Source organism: Ambystoma mexicanum, chromosome 12 (assembly GCF_040938575.1).
Source record: "Ambystoma mexicanum isolate Mex_15411 chromosome 12, UKY_AmexF1_1, whole genome shotgun sequence".
NCBI classification, from domain to species: Eukaryota; Metazoa; Chordata; class Amphibia; order Caudata; family Ambystomatidae; genus Ambystoma; species Ambystoma mexicanum.
In genome coordinates this window covers 670,993,700-671,013,398 of record NC_090936.1, presented here as the reverse complement: position 1 = coordinate 671,013,398, position 19,699 = coordinate 670,993,700, and the positions used below count along the sequence as shown (strand labels likewise).

At 47.4% G+C, this 19,699-nt stretch overlaps 1 protein-coding gene across 1 annotated transcript in view; it reads left to right on the top strand.

Annotated features, from left to right (window-relative positions):
- The window catches only part of LRRK2 (leucine rich repeat kinase 2), a 2,398,611-nt gene that overhangs the window by 1,498,453 nt on the left and 880,459 nt on the right, over positions 1–19,699 (top strand). The gene's annotated exons all lie outside the window — the stretch shown is intronic.

Sequence of the window (19,699 nt, the reverse complement as noted above, 5' to 3'; positions counted from 1 at the left end):
CTTCCTTCCTTCCTTCCTTCCTTCCTTCCTTCCCCCCTTCCCTCATCTCCCGGACGAGAGAGGCCAGGAAAGATGACTACCTGTTGGTTGGTTAAACTGGTGCACATGCTGGCAGGACTGTGACTAAACAGACCAACTCAAGGTGGATCATCCTCTGTATATCAGAATGCTATGATCTAGCCGGTAAAGATGTGCTTCAAGGTCTGGAGCCCATTCTACCTGTGGGCTGGCTGCCACCTCTGCTTTACTGCATGGAGTCCTTGTCCTGGACATTTGCTAGGCAGCGACAGAGGCTTTTTTGCACATGTTTACGAAGCAATACTGCTTGTATTCTCTGTCTACTCAGGATGCTCATTTTGGCAGGGTTACCTTTCAGAGTTTTCTAGTTTAGTTGGTGTCCTTGCTTTCCTCGCTTCTCTACGTCACTGTACCGCTTTGAAAGCATGTCAAAGATGAGCAATCCATGGGAGGATGGAGTCCATTAGAAGAACAAATTACTTACCACTCTGTAATGTTCTTTATGATGGAAGTTTCTCTGACTGATTCCTCATCGCCCTCTCTACCTACCCCTCTTGGCAGATGGGTAGTACACCTTGGTTCTGTGGGGGGCTCAGCATCAGAGTGCTGAATAAAAAAGGGTGGAACTAAGGTAATGGGGCATGTTGCTTCTATTTGTTTACTGGCCCCAATGTCATGCCGGGTGTGGGGAGTGTAGAGGCATTTGGCAGAGCCAACACAGAGCCGTGCTGGTACCCTTGGCGGTAGAAAAGTTTCTGAAGAGCAGCTGTGATGGGGAGAAGGATACCAAAGATGAGGAAACAGTTGAAGGACCGTCCAACAGAAATAACATTATCTACGGTGTTTGGGGCTTAATGCAAAGTGCATGCATATTAGAATGTTGTGAATTTGTTAAGCAATTTTAAGAAATCTTTCAAAGAAATAGTTAAAAAAAAGCCACATAGACCTGTATCCACAAATGAAACATTCCTTTTTACTTTTACAGGGGTGCATTTCACAAATCATTATTATTGACTTTGACAGCCTTCTGTTTTGAAGCACAATTGGAGATATACAGAAAGTACTGAATCATTCAGAATGCAGGACAGCGGGCACTGAAAGTCAAAAAGAAACATGATGTGTTTAAAAATGAGTATTCATTGCTATGCGAAAAGCACACGATAAGAAGGATAAGAAATTACCTATGCGACAAGCCTATCTTCTAACCTTGTCCTGTTTGCACATTGTTTTTGTTTAAATCTCTCTGCTTTATCATAATTAGCACTTAGCAATGTGCTTGCATTGTTATGAAAACGGCAGCAGAGAGCACAGCAATTGCAAACATCACTGATATTTTGTAAAACAAGAGAATTATTTTGAAAATATTAATTTGCAAACTCCAAAATATACGCAATATGGTCTGCAAACATATCAGATGTTTATGTAAATGATACAGACATAAGTAAAGGCTATATAGGTAAAACACTAAACAAGGTTGAATGCTTAATTAGTGCATGCTGATAGCCTAAACTGTTATGGATCAAGCACTGACATCTTATTATTTGGCAAAGGCCCATCTTGTTTAAACATGACAGTTCATACGTAAGTGACTGATAATTACAGGATTGGCTTGTTTCAATATAAACAAACAAGCAAGATGATCTGTTCTACTGTTTCTGCTGATTACATAAATTATATAATCTCTTAGAATTGGATTGGCTAACAGATAATTAGGTGGAAGTTAGCCTTTATAAACCGGATGTTTCAGACAGTTAGGAGTTCCTGGGATTTCACCAAAAGCTAACACACTGTGGACTACGAAGGAGGAGGACCTGTAGGACACTGCTGACCTGCCTGGGCAAGGGAGCTAGCAGAAACTTTGATGATTAGGCCAAGACTTAAATTCTAATTTTTGGGCCTCACAAATGTTTCCAAATATTTGTAATGCTTGCTTCAATAATTTGGATCAAACATAAGAGGTCCCTGGTGCTCAGTCATGATTATCCCAGGTATATAAATCACATCAAACACCACGTTATCCAAACTGTGCAAGAGGCCAACCATTTCCTCTCAGCCTCCCTACACTTGCTTTTAAGGGTGACGAGGTCTGAGTCATACAGGATTTGCACTTGGCTTTAGGCCTCATGCGAATCCTCATGACAGGGGCAAGTACATCAAGCGTGTCACAGAGATCGGAGTGGAGCATGGAAAGGCCTGTGTCAGGTGGCGAGTCAGCCGGAGGAGCAGTAGGGGGAGAGAAAGTGGCAGCAAAAGCCTCAACTGACACATGCTTCATGGGTCGAATGACAGAGAAGGTGGGGTGGCAGTGTGGGGTTGGCTTTGCCTGAGGGATAGAGGGAGAGATGAGAGGAGAAAGTGGTCGCTCCAAGAGAGAGGAGTGGTGAGAGGGATAGAGAGGGGGAGGTCTGAGGAGATCAGAACATTGAGTGTGCCCTGCCGAGTGAGTTGGGCCAGAGGGATGAATAGAGAGAATGTCTCAGAGGTCACAAAAGAGTCTCATGGCAGGACAGGAAGCATCCAGATGGATGTTGAAGTCTCCAAGGAGGAAGAGTTGAGTGGTCGAGGCCAGGAGGGAGGAAGAGGGGTCTGCCCACTCTGAGAGGAAGGAGGTGATCTGACCAGGTTTCCAGTAGATAGTAGCCACTGTGAGAGAGTGGCCAGGAGAGAGTGAAAGCCTGCAGACCATGCATTTGAAGGAGTAGGCCTGCATAGAAATGACAGAGGCAGAAATCCACTCCGGGTAGATCAAGGCTACACCCCCACCGATTGAAATATTCTCCAATGAAGGTTTATCTGAAGCACCTACTTTCTGAAAATTGAGCTCAGTTTACTGCCCGTGAGATGACCTCCTTTTCAATGAAAATAGGCAGACAACTTTGCAGTGCTGCATTATACTATCCTAAAGCAACCAGTCAAGTAGAATGAGCCAACCATATATAAAAGCGATGCATCAACTGACTGGACAGCTAAGGAGCATCTGCCACATTGCCAGAGAGCAAGCCATTGCGTGGCAAAAGGCGCACACAAAAAACCAATGCAGATGTTAAATCCTTTTCCCTCATGAGAGGCAGCCCTGTGAAACACCATACTGGCCCCCATTTGGGCCTACTCCAGTCGCCCTGAAAATGTTCCAGATTCAAAAGGACATTGTAGTGAAGTCAGAACGCAAAGGATATGCCAAAACAAAAGAAAATACAAAATGCCACATCTGGCCACCTGAAATTACCACTGATGAGGCCCGACTAGGCCGAAACACGTGTCTGGGCTTGCTGTTGGTACTCTTGTTCAAAGGAGGATTGCCTAGCATTTTGGTGCTGCACTGCTCAAGTGGGCTGGACAGAGACTGATATGCGAATGGATATTGATTCTTTGTGAAAGGTACAGTGAGCAAAAACATGTGGCTGCGGACTCTCAGTGGGTACATTCCCACAGAACAGGTTCTCATGCCATGTTCTTTCTTGCAGAGTGGCGCCCTGACCCCTTTTTGCATCATTTTATTTGTTTAATAAAAATCAAAAAAGCCTGGGCTTCTACACCCCTGCCAGATGGCAGTCTTTCACACTATCACCTGAACACCATAGTTCGTATCCAAACACAAAAGCCTCAACTGCGCATGATGAAATAATTGACCTTCCACAGGCACAGTCCAAAGACACATTCAGCCTCATTACGAGTCCGGCGGTAACTGAGCCGGAAAAACCGGCAGGTTACCGCCGGACTCGTATTACCATTCTGCCTAAGTGATTCCCAGAATTACTGGGGTATTTCGACCCCAGTGACCCGGGAATTCTAGAGGTGGAATTCTGTAAATCCCCATTCCCATGGAGTCCAATAGGACTCCATGGGAATGGGGAGCATGGAAACACTGGTTCCGTCTTTGACAGAGCCGGTGTTTCCATGTCCGCCTGCAGGCGGGTGGTGTTAAACCTGGCAGGTCAGACCTGGTGAGAGTGACACCTCCCGCCTGCAGGACACTTAATCAGCCGGTCTGGAAAAAACGGTGGCAGCAGTTTTACCACCACTGTTCTTTCCGGACCGGCAGGGTCGTAATGAGGCCCACTGTGCCTTCTTTAAGCCAAACACAAACCAAAAGGTGTTCCTGTTGGACAATACTTAAATTTGGATCAGAACGCATTCAGCATTGAAACCTGTAAGGGCTTAATCCCATTATTCATGGTGTTCATGATATATGTAAACAATTATAATACAAAAAATGGACCAGACTATATGGCAACTTTTAAAAAAATTCTTGAAAAAGATATCCTCAATTAATACTCACAAAAATAAATCTAAAGAGTGTACAGAACGTGAATTCACAAGTATAATGACAATATTAGATTGAATTGACACAGACGGGTGTCTACCCATGTTGTGATGTGCTTGGAGTGTATGCAAATGTATGATGAGCTGAGAGAATGTTGGTGTGCTGTGACAGAATGTTTGGGTGTGAATGTTGTGTGAAGGTTCTAGGATTGAGAGATGGGAGAAGCTGGCCTGGGTGATGGGACCCAGTGGTTCGCTATAACATCTTGTAATGAACTATGAATAAAGCTTATCTGAAGAACCGTACTAAAGTTTCAAGGAGACAGCTTTCTACAATACATAATAACAAAGGGGAAAATGCAAACGTATTAATACAAAGACCAAAAGAGACGAAAGAAATCAGGCAGGGGTTAAGTGTCAGTAAGCTAATGCAAGTAAGTGCGCTTAGTCACACACTGAATCTGACTGGCCCTGATTGGAAAAGGGTAGAGTTCACAATATTTGGACTGTAACGTACATTTGTGAACAAACAAGAAACCAGTGTTATAATTATTGGAATTGGAGTTGAAAAATAATAAAAATTAGGTCAACATGATCCGGCATTGCAGTACTCAGGATTGACAAGTGGTTCAAGCTAGGGCGTGGACAGCAGAAATGTCATTTTGATGGGATATTCAGTTGATAGCCGCCTTCTTCAGGACGGAATATCGTTCATCAGCCCCTAAAGAAATGGACAAAATACTTGCTAAGTGTCAGGTAGACAGAATAGACCTCCAGCTGACAGTAAGAATTTCCAATTAAAATATCATGCACAGTACCTAGATAGGGGTGCACAATTCACCGTGCGACAGGGAGCATATCAAAAGTGTGAGACACCCTCATATGCCAACACCCATGCTACTCTGAGTCAGCCAGATTACCAGAACCCAGAAAGCAGTGAGAACAAATAAATGTATATAGGCATCAAAACCGAAAAGGTGCCTCCAGAAAAAGGAAAAGTGAGGGCCTCACACAATGAGGCTAATGTGCTAGGAACCATGTTTACGAATAAAGCAGGGAGAGTGGGGTCTTACCTATGATATCACGTATGATAATCACTTGATGGCATGAACTGTCATCCCAAATACAAAGATGTGAGGAAATTGCCCTCACAGAGAGCTGTGCCATGTGGTAGAAAGGTGCAGCTACATGCCGAATTCTGGGCTGCTAAAAGGATGTAAGAGGAACAGTCACCTTAAAGAAACCAGAGAGAACACCTGAGCCAGTAAACAAGACGACCAAGCTCAGCGAACAAACAATGAACAGATCACAGGCATCCAAGGTGCCAGTTGAGAACTAAGGAAGTTGGAACAAATCAAGAGAAGAAGTAACTAAGGGAATTCCCATCAGATCACACATTGGGTACATTAAAACAACACGCACAAGAAAAGGAGCTCTAGCAGCCTGCAGCTTCCCTGCATGCTCCACCACTTCTCCACAATGGCTTCCAGGAGGATTTTTTTTTTCTGAGACTGAGATTGGAGAAAAAGAGCGATCAAGAGAGCAAAGGCGTAGCCAGGATTATCTGACAAGTGGGGCCCAAAGCTAATGTATTTCAGCCAACCACTGTGGCATGTGAGAAACCTGAGAGTATTCTCACTCCTAAACCCATTGGATCCTCTGCACTGGTGGCCACAGAAAGGCCATCCCTATTGGATCCCGACCCTGGTGGGGGGAGAAGCAAGGGAGAATCAACTATGTGGAGGGTTATTGGGCACTGGGAGCGGGGAGCCCTTGGGCCAGACATGGTATTCCCCCTTTCCCTGTTAAGAACCAACCCAACCCTTCCCCAACATTCATGTTCTAAGCCATTTCCCCTCAGTTCTACCCAAATGACATTCAACAGTACTGGGACAAATAAGAGGAAACCAAGAGCAATGAAGGCTCTGCTTTTCCACTCTTGGACAAGGAGGATGCCTATTGGGAGCTGTGAGGGCCAAGCATGGCCCCTTAACTAGGGTCAGGCAAATTTAATTGAAGCACACCTTCACCCTGTTGGAGGGCTAAAGGTATATAAAGGGAGAAGAAGACCGTAACACAGAGAGGGCGTGGGAGGAGTGGGAGCAGAAACAGCAAGGAGGCCGGCACAAACAGTAGGGAACCAGATGGGAGCAGGACGAGTAGCTAGGAACTACAGAGAAAGGTGATTCATGGAAGCGTAGTGTGAGAGTTGCAAATCGCTGATCCCCAGAGCCGATTGAGGTGAATGGAGCTGGCCAGAAAGACTGCCCCCTTCCTTTCTGCTCAAGGTGCTCATTCCTCTGTGTTGTAGGAGCAACAGCGGAGTTTGAGGGGCAGGAGGTGGAGCCCTGACACTGAATACAGAAGGCTGTGTGATCCGCGCTGCAGCCTGAACTTTCAAAGCGACCAATGTGTTTCTATGGAAAGTGAAGCCTGGTGTGCGAGTGTGTGAAGTGTGTGAAGTCTGTTAATCAGGAAAACTTTGTTTGAGTGATCGCATGTCTCAATGGAGCATGCTTTCGAAAGACGCTGGTCCTTTTGTTGTCATTTACCAAACTCTTAAGATTACTTCGTATCAGAGTGGTTGCATGTGTTAAGAAACATGTTTTCAAAGGTCTCCGAACGCCAAGCAAGTCAATTTAAATAAAGCAAACAAATATTGAACAATGGACAAAGTGAAATTGAACCACAGATGAAATCTGTAATTATTAAATACCAAACTGAAACAAAGCTTTCTAAACAGCCAGAATTAAGACATTATGAATCCAAAAAGAGAACAAAATCTCAGCAATAAGCAAATCCCTACATGCTAAATTAATACAACTTCAAAGAATACTCATAGAAAATAATATAAGAACATTTAAATTAAAGTATGTGGAGTTCTGGAGTGAATGCAACTTCAAAGAATAAAGCAAAACAAAGATGTTGTAACTTTTTTAGTGTAACTCTTGGGGTTTCACCCTAAGTAACCTAGGTTAATCCAGATGTGGACCCCTTTGCTCACTGTGCCTTAGAGAGGCTCAGCTTCACCTCACTGAGGAGGACCAACAAGATCGAAACACGTGTATGGGGTTGCTGATGGTACTCTGGTTCAGAGAAGACTTGCCTAGCCTTTTGGTGTTGGACTGCCCTTGTGGGTGGGACAAAGACTGATCTGCAAGTTATTTTTTTTTTGTATTTGTTTAGTTCATAAAATCAACCCTTCAAATTACAAAACAGTTAATTAGATCAATACAAGTAAATTGTTCACATTAAAAGACATGAAATGAAAAAAAAAAAAAAATTCCAAAGACAAACATGGAACAAAATATCAACATTTCAACTTGAAAGAAAACTGTTAGATGAATCAAATAACTTTACATTACATTAAAAAATGAGAAATTACAAGAGTACAAAATAATATAAAAAGGAGTTAGTCATACTTCAATTGAAGTAGAAACAGTGGAATTAAATTTAATATTTTCTTGCGTATATGACATGCTGTCCAGAGCTTATCTTGTCAAAAATAAAATAAGAAGAGAGGAATTTGTTTTCCAAACAATTTACTTTTTTATATTATGTTTCTGGAAATATGGCATCCAAGAACTGTACAATGGCCTCTTTTATGGCTAACTTAGGCGATGAAACAATTTGTTGCCAAATATCCGTCTGGATATACAGGTTTTGTTCCTCAAATTTCTTTTTAAATAAAGCTTTCATAGTGATTGCAATTGAGAGCAATGAACTAAGCAGTGTTCCAAGGTTTCTTTTTGATTTGGAATTTTACAAAACCGACCCAAGTTAGATTCCATTGTGATTTGTTTCCTTCTGGCCATAACATCTAGTGTAGGCCATAAATTTAAATGGAAGCGGAGAAACTTGTATCTGAAATTGGATGAAGGGAATTTGACCAAATAGTCAGCCGTGGTCCTATAAGGTTTGTGACCAAATTCGCTTACAATCAAAGTCTTTGTATGCAAGGCATTTGGCTTGATTGACACACCAATCATATTGATGGATCTTTGTTTTGGCACAGCCTTGATTGGTTAGAAGCAATTGTAAGTCTATCGAGGCGTCCACCAATGCATTCAATGTAAATTTACACCAGGTCTGAGAAAACATGTTATTTCGAGTCAACAAATGAGTGGCCACTTTACCAAGTATGCAAGTATGTTTTAGTGATTTAGGGATAGAACACATTTTCGAAAAAAGGCACCATATTTCAGATGACATGAGAGTGCATTTAAAGAGAACCCAACTCATAGCGAATTAGAGGGAGAGGGGTACAGACAGGAAGATGTAACACTTTGTCATGATTCCTGCCCCTCATGTCCCCAGCCCTCCAAGAGGTCAGGCTGGAGCCAGGCCACGATCACCTGCATGGCCCTCAAGGGCCTCTCCATCCCTCCAAAGACCCACTCGGAGTCAGACTTGGCGCTTTTGGCACCAGACTCACTCTCTCCCATAGGATAACATTGGGGATTGGACTTGTAGTGCATTGATGGGGACAAGATGGATGCCCCCACATATGTTGGTTCCCAGAACTGCATGTGCGGTCTAGTCTTTTGGGTGTGGTTCAGCCCAGAGACACCTGGGATACCCTGAGACTATTTAAGCCACGCCCAGGCTGAGAAACATGCTTTGTGTCTTCTACACCTGCAGCATGACACTCACCGTGTTTGGATCGGTCTCCAGTAGGCCTGCATCTTTCTTCTGCACTCAGCTCCTGCAAGAACAAGAACACCGTTAGGAACAGCCTTACCTTGCGGCGCTTCTGTCATCATTCATCGCTCCTTCTGTTCTGCGGGCATCTTCGGCGGTGTCATTCACATCCCGGCACGCTGCTTCCTAAGGAAAAGGGAAAAGAACAGAAAAAAGGCATAAGTAAGCATTCTGCAAATCTTTGCTTATTTTTAAATACTGTACGAGCTTCAAACGCTTACCTGAATCCCAGCCGCTCTGGGGGAACTGTCTTCAGAACTTCTCATCCATCTGCAAGAGGGAAAAGACACTCTAGGTTAGCGTGGAAACATCTAAAGGCGCCGCATACCGTGCTTACTCACCGCATTTGTTCTTCATAACCGGCATCCACGCTGAAAACGTCGCAGCACTTAAAAGATACAGGAAAATAACTCAGTTCAATAAAAATACGAAAGGGATGCATCGCGCTCTCACTCACCTTCAGCGCTATTCATCTCAGCAACACGCCGCCATCCCCGGACACCGGCCATCATCTAAGGAAGGAAAGGAACGAAGTTAGAGAACTGTTCAAAAGACTCATTATACTTACCTGTCAGACTCTTGCCAGTGAAGTAACTAGGCATCAACAAGCCTGCATCAATCAATGCGCCCCTGCGCTGAAAGCAGGACGGAGATCACACTATCCAAGAAAACAAGGTGAGCTGTGGATCAAAGGGAAGGGTTGGACCCCGGGGAAGAAGGGGTTCAAGCACACAGAGACAATAGGGAGTTAAACTCTACCAATCCTGTGTTTCAGGCCAAGTCTGCAGTCGAATAGCCTCCAGGGAGGGGTTCGAGGTCGTAAGAGGTCAGAGCAGGCTGAGTGACGTCCCCATGGATACCAGGTGAGCGTTACACACTTGTTTCCAAAAAGAGGATTCCAATTTGTCACACCATGTAGCATCTTTTGGTAGAGTGGCTTCTGAGCCATAAGTCAAAATAGGAATTACTTTTTGATGGTAAAAGGACAACACATGCTTTATTGTAAACTTGCCAAATTTGCACAATAGGATTTTCGCTTGGGAGATCAAAGAGCGAAGCTTACTTCTCAAATCTGGCTTATAACATGGATTGAGCAAGGAGGCTGAGAACGTTATGCTTAGATACTTATAATGTTGAACTTTTTCAAGAGCGATCTTCTGTAGCTTCCAATTGTATAATTTTGATTTGGTGCTTGAGTTCCATTTGGAAGTCATCGTTTGGGTTTTATTTGTATTAATAATCAAATGATTCTCGTTTACATAGGTTTCAAAACCATTTAATAGGTGTTGCAGACCTGTGTGAGTTTGAGAAATAAGAACAAGATCTGCATAGAAGAGATATGCAATTTTATGAAGACCCAGACACAGACGATCGCTCGTGATGTGACTAAGAGCCATTGCCAAATCATATATAAATAGATAGAAAATTGTGGAGGCGAGTATACACCCCTGTTTTAGCCCTCTATACATGCAAAATGTTGATGACAGGAATCCTCCTGTTGACAGTCTAACCTGCATGGAAGTGTTGGTATGTAAAAGTACAATTAAAGCCACAAGTGATGGGAGACAGTTATATTTAACCAGTTTGTTGTACAAAAGAAGCCGATCAATTGAATCCAAAGCGACCCTAAAGTCGACAAAAGCTAAATAGAAGTTCTGCCTCTTAGCTGCATAATCTGACTGAAGCATGTTCAAGGTGATAATGTTTGGAATAGTGCCCAAACCAGCAACAAAACCTGCCTGAAAAGGATTGTTATAGTGTGCTTGTGCAGACCACTGATTCAACTCCCTCAAAATTAGACGAGAAAATATTTTCCCGGCGTGTCAAATAGCGCGATTGGTCTGTAGCTGGAGGGATCTTTCCTATCCCCTTTTTTATAAGTGGGGACTATGATGGAGTGTGTCCAGGTTGGTGGCAAAATTTGAGTTTTGTTGATGATGGAAAAGATGTTGAACAAGATTTCGTCCCAGATTGCTGGATGTTCTTTCAGCATCTTGTTAGACAGACCATCAGGGCCGCAAGCACTTGACCGGCTTGCTTTTTTAATGAAATAGCTGATATCATCCAAGTCAAAGTGTAAATGGAATTTAGAGGGGGTTTTGATGGATTCTAAGGATGTACCCCCATCCAGGACTTTATATAGATTGGTAAAATGCTCAATCCAAGCAGATTCAGAGACTTTGTTTGCTTGGATGATGACTTGTGACCCTACAGTAGCTTGATTGAGCAGAGTCAAAATTGTAACTACATTTTTGTTTTGTACGGCGTTAAGTAAAAGCTGGCCATCAGATTGAAAGAGCTTGGCACGCCTGAACTTAAGCCAGTTTTTGTACTTAGTTCTAATATTTATTAGAGTTGTGAACCTGATGTTGATGGGAAGATTCATCGCTTCTCGCTTTTGCGATCTGTACAACCTTTTTCGGATTTTTAATTCAGCATCAAACACATGCAATTTTGGAGTGCTATTACCAATTTTTTTTTAAAGGAGCCAATCTAAGGTATTTGAAAAGCATGCATCATATCAGAATATATAACATACTTGGTACCATTGTTAGAACATATTCTGGTGGCTTCAGACATGGATATTTATTCTCTGTGAAGGGTTCAGTGAGCGAAAGCGTGGTTGTACACCATCTTGAATGGAAGAAATTCTACATAACAGGGTATTTGGCCCATGTATGTTCTCAGTAGAGGAGCCTCCCACACTCCTTTTCAACTTCAAAGAAAAGAATAGAACTTAAAAGAATAAAGCAAAACCAAGATGTTGAAACTTGTTTTAGTGCAACTGTGAAATGTAAATAAGATTGATACCAACTTGCGTGGAAGCTACAAAAATACATATTTGCAAGCAGAAATAATTGAACTGTTGAAATTAAAATAAAATTAATAAGACGGGCGGAGGCCACCAGGGGGCGCACAGGCAATGGCTGCCTGATCTCCGCGCTCCGCCACCGGCCGGGTCTGAACCGGGACTGAGCCCCCCCATAGACCCCCCCGAGGCGTGGGAACGGACTGCAGAGCGGGGAGAACCCCCAGTGCCCCCGCGGAGCGAAACAGCGGGGTCAATCGACGCAGGAAAAGTGGAGTTCCAGGGCCGCGGAGGTGCGCCAGAGGGCCCGGACGACACGTACCCGGAAGCTGGGGCCTAGGACCAGCGCACGGGGGACAGGCAGGGGAGGGCTGACCGCCGACGCCGCGGTGAACACCCACCCCCCCCTGCACCAACGTGGAGCGGGAGCCGGCGGAGCCTACCCGGAGGCGCGGTCCCCCGAAGGAGAAGGCGGGGATCGAAGGGGAGACGCGCCCGACCCGGGGAGAGGAGCAGAAGAAGAGCGTCGGCCAGAACGGGCCAAGCGGAGGTGGGTGAGGCGGCCACAGGAGAGGGCCGGCGGGCTGTCCGCGGGGCGACCGTCGCCCCCCCCCCCCCTTACCCCCACGGCGAGCTACAGTCCGCGAGGGAGGAGCCCCCACGACAAACAGCACGGGCGGGCCGCAGCAACGGCCGGACTCCCCATCCGCGGCAGGGAAGGCATAAGGGACAAGAAAGGCCCAGAAGACACCGGGTGCGAGGGCCCCCGCCGGGGAACGGCGGGGCGTGTGCCCACCCTGAGGGGCCCCCTGGGTACAAGAGGAGCAGGCGGGAGGAGAAAGAAGCGACCCCCCAGCCCCGTCACCAGAGAGGGCGAGGGGCCCAAGCAGCACAACATAAGGACAAGCACGCCCCCCCTAAGTAAACGTACACAGAAGGCCCGGGGGACACCGGGTGTGAGGCCCCCGCCCGAGTCAGGCGGGGCGTGTGCCCGCCCATACACCAACTCCATTGGTCCCGCGAAGTGACCCACTAAAAGCTCCCCACCAGCCCAAGTACATCTAACGGCCTGAATGGACTGGCATAAGAACCTACAGAAATACCGCTACCAGGTCCCAAGCCCACACGGAACAGTCCCGACCTGCGTCCGAGAGATGGCCCACCCAGAGGCTGCTGCCCCTGCAACGGAGGCAATGGAAAGAGGCTTTGCATCCATACTGCAAGAAATAAGAGACATGCGCTCAGACATAGCACAGAAGCTTGAGAAGATGGACCGACGGATTGACAAAGTGGAAGACAGACTCCTACAGGTTGAATCTAACCAATCCTCCTCGACAACCCTGGAGATAGAGACTAACATGAGGCTGACAGCCCTGGAGAAGAAGGAGGAGGAGAGGTCCAGACAAATGGATGATTTCGAGAACAGGGAACGAAGAAACAACCTTAGGTTTTTTGGAGTCCCGGAGGCAGAGGGGGAAACGGAGAGAGAGCTCACCAGAAAGGTGCGGAGCATAATCACCCTCCTCTTCGAAGAGGAGATGACCGCCGAGCTCACATTCGACCGGGTACACAGGGCGGGAGGACGAGCAGGGGGACCTCGCTCGATCCTGGTCCGGTTCCACTACTACCGAGAGAAATCACGGGTCCTGGAAGCAGCCAGGAGAACCCAAGAGATAACGTATAATAACTCACAGGTCTCCATTTTCCAAGACCTCTCTACATACACACTCTCCAAACGCAGGATGTGCCGCCCCCTCACACAACTGCTGAAAGACAAAGGAGTAAGGTATAGATGGGGCTTCCCCTTCTCCTTGACCTTCGAGTACCAGGGCCAACGGACAACGCTGACCACTGAGGAGGACATCAAAGGAGCCATCCAGGACTATGTGGTGGACCAGCCCCCCCGACGGGAGCCATCGGGACCGACGACAGGCGGAGCAAATGACCCGGGCCCGGCAAGCGAAAGGAGGAAGAGATCCGGGGCACGGAAATTTCAAAAATTGAACTCACCCTCACCAGCGAAAGAGGTAGAACGACGTGACTCGGAGGGATGACTACCAAGGGGCCCCAGCTAGCACTGGCGCAAAAGACCGGTCCCCCGGGATGGCCGGAGCTAGCAGACGGATTGCAAGGCTGTCACCCGGGAACCACGCGGAACAGCAAGTACAAAAAGGGGGCATCATGGGAACAAGATCGGGGGCGGGGGGCTCACACGAATGAGGTTCTGCAATGGACGCCTGGCCGAGAGGGGCAGGCTGGTGGTCCGGCCAAAAAGCCAGCGATGGCAGAACTATCTGGCTGGACGCCGGGGGAGGGGGAGGGGGTTCATAACCAAGTTGGGGTTTGTTTGTTGGGGAGGGGGTTAGTGGGGCAGTTGGGGGTTCATTTCAACAGTGTCCAACCGGTGACTCAAGGGGAGCGTAAAAGGAGACCCGAGGCGAAGTCTCTGACCAGTATGGCAGGAGACATTGACTATGGCTGATAGCCATCCGGCCCTAGGAGTGGGCACCCTAAATGCGAGGGGGCTGAACACCCCCACAAAAAGATCCCTGATCTGCAGAGAGTTTAGGCGGGCGAAACTGGACTTACTGTTTGTCCAGGAGACCCACTGGGCCAGGGGGAAGGAGCCCAGGCTGAGGGGGGGTGGAATTGGGGAGGTCTACCACGCATCCCACAGGACCAAGAAAAGGGGGGTTGCCATATTAATAGGAAGGAACGTAGGGTTCGAGAAGGAGGCGAGCTTGAAGGATCCCGAAGGCCGCTACCTACTGATACGGGGCTCCCTACAGGGGTCCCCCATCACCCTGGCGGTGGTGTACGGCCCGAACGAAAACCAGGCCCAATTCTGGGAGGAAACCAGGGACAAACTTAGGCTATTCGTGCAGGGCCCACTAGTGGTGGGAGGTGATTTCAACATGGTCTTGGATCCCACCATGGACAGGAAGCGAATGGGCCCTCTTAATCCCAGGCCCATAGAAGAGGCCATGGCGCAGAGCTTCCGGAGAGTAAACGAGGACCTGGGCCTAATGGATACCATCCCGACCCCTAGGACAGGGATCCCCTCCTTCACTTACCACTCAGCCGTTCATAATTCATTCTCTAGAAGAGATTACATCCTAACGGACGACAGTCTTTGTCCGTTTGTATCAGGGTTCACGATAGACCCAGTCCCATGGTCGGACCACGACATGGTCCGCATCATCATCAAAATGGGCTGGAATAGGGAAAGCAGAGGGCGGTGGAAATGCAATGACGCCCTGCTAAAAGATGAGGTCATAGCCCAGGAGGTTTTGGACTCCATCACGGAGTTCTTTGAAATTAATGATAACGGGGAGGTGCCCACGCACACACTCTGGGACGCCTTCAAGGCAACCCTAAGAGGAGTCCTTATAAAAATAGGTGCCCTAAAGAGGAGGGAGAGAGTAGCACAGGAGAAAGCCCTGCGAGAAAAGATAGCCCGTCTCCAACCGGGGGGATCCCCGACCCAGCTCTTAGACAGAGACCAGGTGGCAGCACTGGCGGACTATAGGCTCCAACTTAAAAACCTCCTCCTGCACGAAACTGAGAGGAGTCTGCAAATGGTTAAGCAGAAATATTATGAGAAAGGGGACAAGGCGGACAGGATCCTCGCCTGGAAGTTAAGGGAGGTACAGAAAAGCAGAAGGGTAAAGGAAGTGAGGGACGCCCGGGGACTCATGGGAAGTGACTCTCCCCACATAGGAGAGACCTTCCGGCAATACTATAAAACCCTCTATTCATCCGAATACGAAGGGGACGACACCCAGATAGATAACTTCCTGAACTCCATACAGATCCCGTCCCTCTCCGGGGAAATGTCCGAGGGGTTGGAAGGCCCAATATCCGAGGATGAGGTGGACAGGGTGATTAGTGGGATGAAGGTGGGCACGGCCCCGGGGGAAGACGGCTTCTCCGTCCTCTTCTACAAGAGATTTCGCTCCGCCCTAGCCCCTTACCTTGCAAGGGTTTTCAACGCGGTGCTAGAGGGGGACATTCTCCCAGAATCAATGATGGGTGCCATTATAGCGGTCTTGCCCAAGGAAGGGAGGGACCCAGCAGAGTGCTCTTCCTACCGCCCCATATCACTGCTAAACGTTGATGTTAAGATCTTGGCCAAGGTGGTAGGGAAGAGGATGGAAAACATAATGCCGAAACTAGTACACGGGGACCAGGTGGGCTTCATAAGAGGACGACAGGGGTCGGATAACATCCGCAAAACAATAGACCTCCTCCACCACGCCCAATCATCGGATCTGGACGCTTGCGTCCTTTCCCTGGACTCCGAGAAGGCCTTTGACAGGGTGGAGTGGCGTTACATGGAACTCCTCCTCCGGAGGATGGGCTTTGGACCCCACATTATGCTTTGGATAACCGCCCTCTATCGCGCCCCAACGGCAAGGGTTCAGGTGAACGGGGTGTTGTCTGCACCATTTCCCCTTTCCCACGGGACAAGACAGGGATGCCCACTCTCTCCACTGATATACGTCCTCACGATGGAGGCACTGGCAATAGCGGTCAGAGCCAGCCCAGATATCCGGGGTATCAAAAGGGGCGAGGTGGAATTTAAGCTCTCCCTATTCGCAGACGATGTCCTGGCCTACTTGGTGAACCCGAGCTCCTCACTCCCTCCCTTCCTGGCCCTGATCTCTGTATTCGGTCGCTTTTCAGGCCTAAAAATTAACACAGGGAAATCTGTCATGCTACCAATGAGAACAACAGACCCAGTGCTGGACCCCTTGGTTAGGTTTCATGGGATTAAGGTGGGGAAGGTGGCCATAAAATATCTGGGGGTACTCCTCACTAGGGATCTAGCGAATTTGGGGGCAGCCAACTATAACCCCATGATTGCGGTGATCACCTCAGATTTGAGGAGATGGGGGAAGATGATCCTCTCCTGGTACGGCAGAATGACCGCAATCAAAATGAACGTACTCCCTCGGCTCCTGTACCTCTTTACTGCACTCCCGACTAGAGTCCCAGCACAGAGCTTTAGAGATTTACAAAACGGGGTCCGAGACTTTATATGGGAAGGGAAAACCCCGAGAACCGGAAGGGCCGCGCTGACCCTGCCAAGGGAGGAGGGGGGATTTGGGTTACCGGATTTCCACCTATACTTTTGCGCGGCCCAGCTTCGCGTCCTCCTTGAGCACATGAAAGAGGGGCTGGGAACGTACTGGTCTTACTTAGAGGACATGGACGCCCACCCCCTAAAGGTCAGAGACCTCCTATGGGCCCCGCGCAAGTCAATCCCGAATCACCTGAGGTCACACCCCACCTTGGGAGCCCTCTGGGACATCTGGAAAGAGGGCCCCAGCACTGCTCATCTTACCACCTGGCCGTCCCCGATGTCCTCTCTCTGGGGCCACCCTATTAACTTAGGAGGGCAGGGATTCAGGAACTCTCAGGCCTGGTCAGATAAGGGCCTGGAGTGGGCTGGGCAGATGTTCAGAGACGGCGAATTTCTGCCTTATGAAGACTTGAAAGTTGCCCTCGGACAGGGATCACTCTCCATCTTCGAATACCTCCGCCTGAAGGGCATCCTTTGCGCTAAAACATGGGGTCCAAATCTGAGCAGGCAGCTGACTCCTTTTGAGAAATTTCTGGACTCTGCGACGTCCAGGAAGGGAGCAGTGTCTAGTGTGTATAAATTACTGAATACCTACAACCTCGAAGGAAGAAGGAGCTTCCGCCTATTCTGGAACGAGCTGGCGGGCGAGGAGATCTCTGAGGACGCCTGGGCCAAAATATTTAGGATAGCATTCCATGGGAACCTATTCACCGCAGACATGGAGCATAACTTCAAGGTAATACAGGGGTGGCACAGAGACCCGGTAAAACTGTCCAAAATGTTCGTCGGGGTGCCCCCGAGGTGCCCAAGAGGTTGCGGTCAAACGGGATCCAGAAGCCACATGTGGTGGCACTGCCTGAAAGTACAATCATACTGGGAGTCGTTAAGGGGCTGGATAGAGGAAGTAACGGAAGAAAGATTGCCGCTAAACCCCTTAACGATGCTGCTGGGCCTCCCCCCAGAGGACACAGAGCTCCATCGATACCCAAGGATGTGGGAAACCATGCTGAGAGCAGGTAGGGTAGCCCTGGCCCAGAGATGGAAGAGTCCAGAACCCCCATCCAAGGAGGACTGGCTGTCTAAAGTTAAAAATATGTTTATGATGGACAAACTAACCGCCAGGGTGAACAATGATACCGGCTCATTCCTTACAGACTGGTATGGGGTATTGCAATCTTGGGGATGGGATGTCCACTGAATCTGGGGGAAGGTACCCCTTCGGCAAGGAATGGCCTTAGCCCGGCGGGTCAGAACATTACGGGCTGGGTCCCCACGTCCTGGGGAACGGAGGCATTAAGCCAACCATAGACGCGGTCACGAATCACATCGACCTCGAGACTCACTAGACGGAGCCACACAGGAAGTCTCCCAAAGACAAAACGCCGGAATGGACACGGGGAGGGGGGGAGGGGTTCGGGGGGGGCCACAGAGGGAGGGGGTGAAGAGTTGTTCTGTTCTTTCTTTGTTGTCTGTTATATAAAAATGCAAATAAAAACTAAAGTTTAAAAAAAAAAAAAAATTAATAAGACACATATTTTCCTTTTGGAGTTGTGGTATTCAACAAAAGTATATAACGGAACCCTTGCGATTTGAGACATTTTGCCTGAGTGAGAACCGAGTCTCAAGGTTCCCTTGTGTTTGAACTGTGGTGCTTGAAGCTTGGGGAAGGGTACCCCGAATCTTGTTTGAGACTGTATTACCTTGAGTCCACGGAACTGACTGTTTTACTCTTGGGGAACGCAGCTAAGAGTAAGCTGTGAGGTGGAAGAAGCTTAGAACTTTAATTTGAACACTATTTTATTTTTTACTTTGACATCCCTACACATTTGTTGGCTGTAGTTGTGAGGACAAGGATAGGTTTAGGACACAGACCTTTAAGTTGAACTCTTTGATCAGCCTTTCATTAGTTTGGTTTAGGTAGGGAAATCCCACTTTAATATAGGGCAAGTTAGGCTTTCAACCATCCTGACATTTAAGTCAATAAGGTATTTTATTTTGAACTCTGAATCTTTTGTCAGTGTCCTGCTTGATGATGCCTTCACACACATTAACATCTGTGTACACACACACACACCCACACCCACACCCACACCCACACCCACCCACCCACACCCACACACCCACCACCACCACTACATCATTTGTCTAATAAATAAAAAGCATGTGTTCATTATCCACTGGTGAGTGCGCATCATTTACGGCACCAGACATCCCAAAGGTTAAAGCAATTAATATTCTGCTACAGGTGTATGTAGTTGGCATCCCTTAACTTACGGAACCAAGGCACTTAAACAATGTCAGTGTGGGCAAGGCAAATCACTTAATCACCCTATGCCCCAAATTGTAAGGGACTGTTCACTCTGCTGTCTAGCATTAGCCAGATTCATGTTACTATCCCGATCACATTTTGGTTTTTGTAAACCTGTCTCCACTGGACTACTCCAGCCTGCTCCCTATACACCATCCTGTTTTGTACATCTTCTTTAAGATGCTACCACTACAGTAAACATTATCTGCAAAGTATTCCACTTCTCCTTGGAAGTAGAGCTGCACTTTATCAAATACTTATAACATAAATCATATATGGGATAACATACCCCCTACCATACGTTCGGCCTCGTTCCTCATTTTGGGCAAGGAACTTCTTGGTGAGACTTTCAATATCATTTTTTACATAGAGTAGAGGAGGGGGTATTTTATTTCTTATAATACATGCACACACAGTCATCCCCTTTTAATACCTGTCCTCTTGCTTAATCTTATGTGGCATTCATCCATTTGCTGTTCCATATAAGCATTGTAGAATCTGTATTGAAAACACT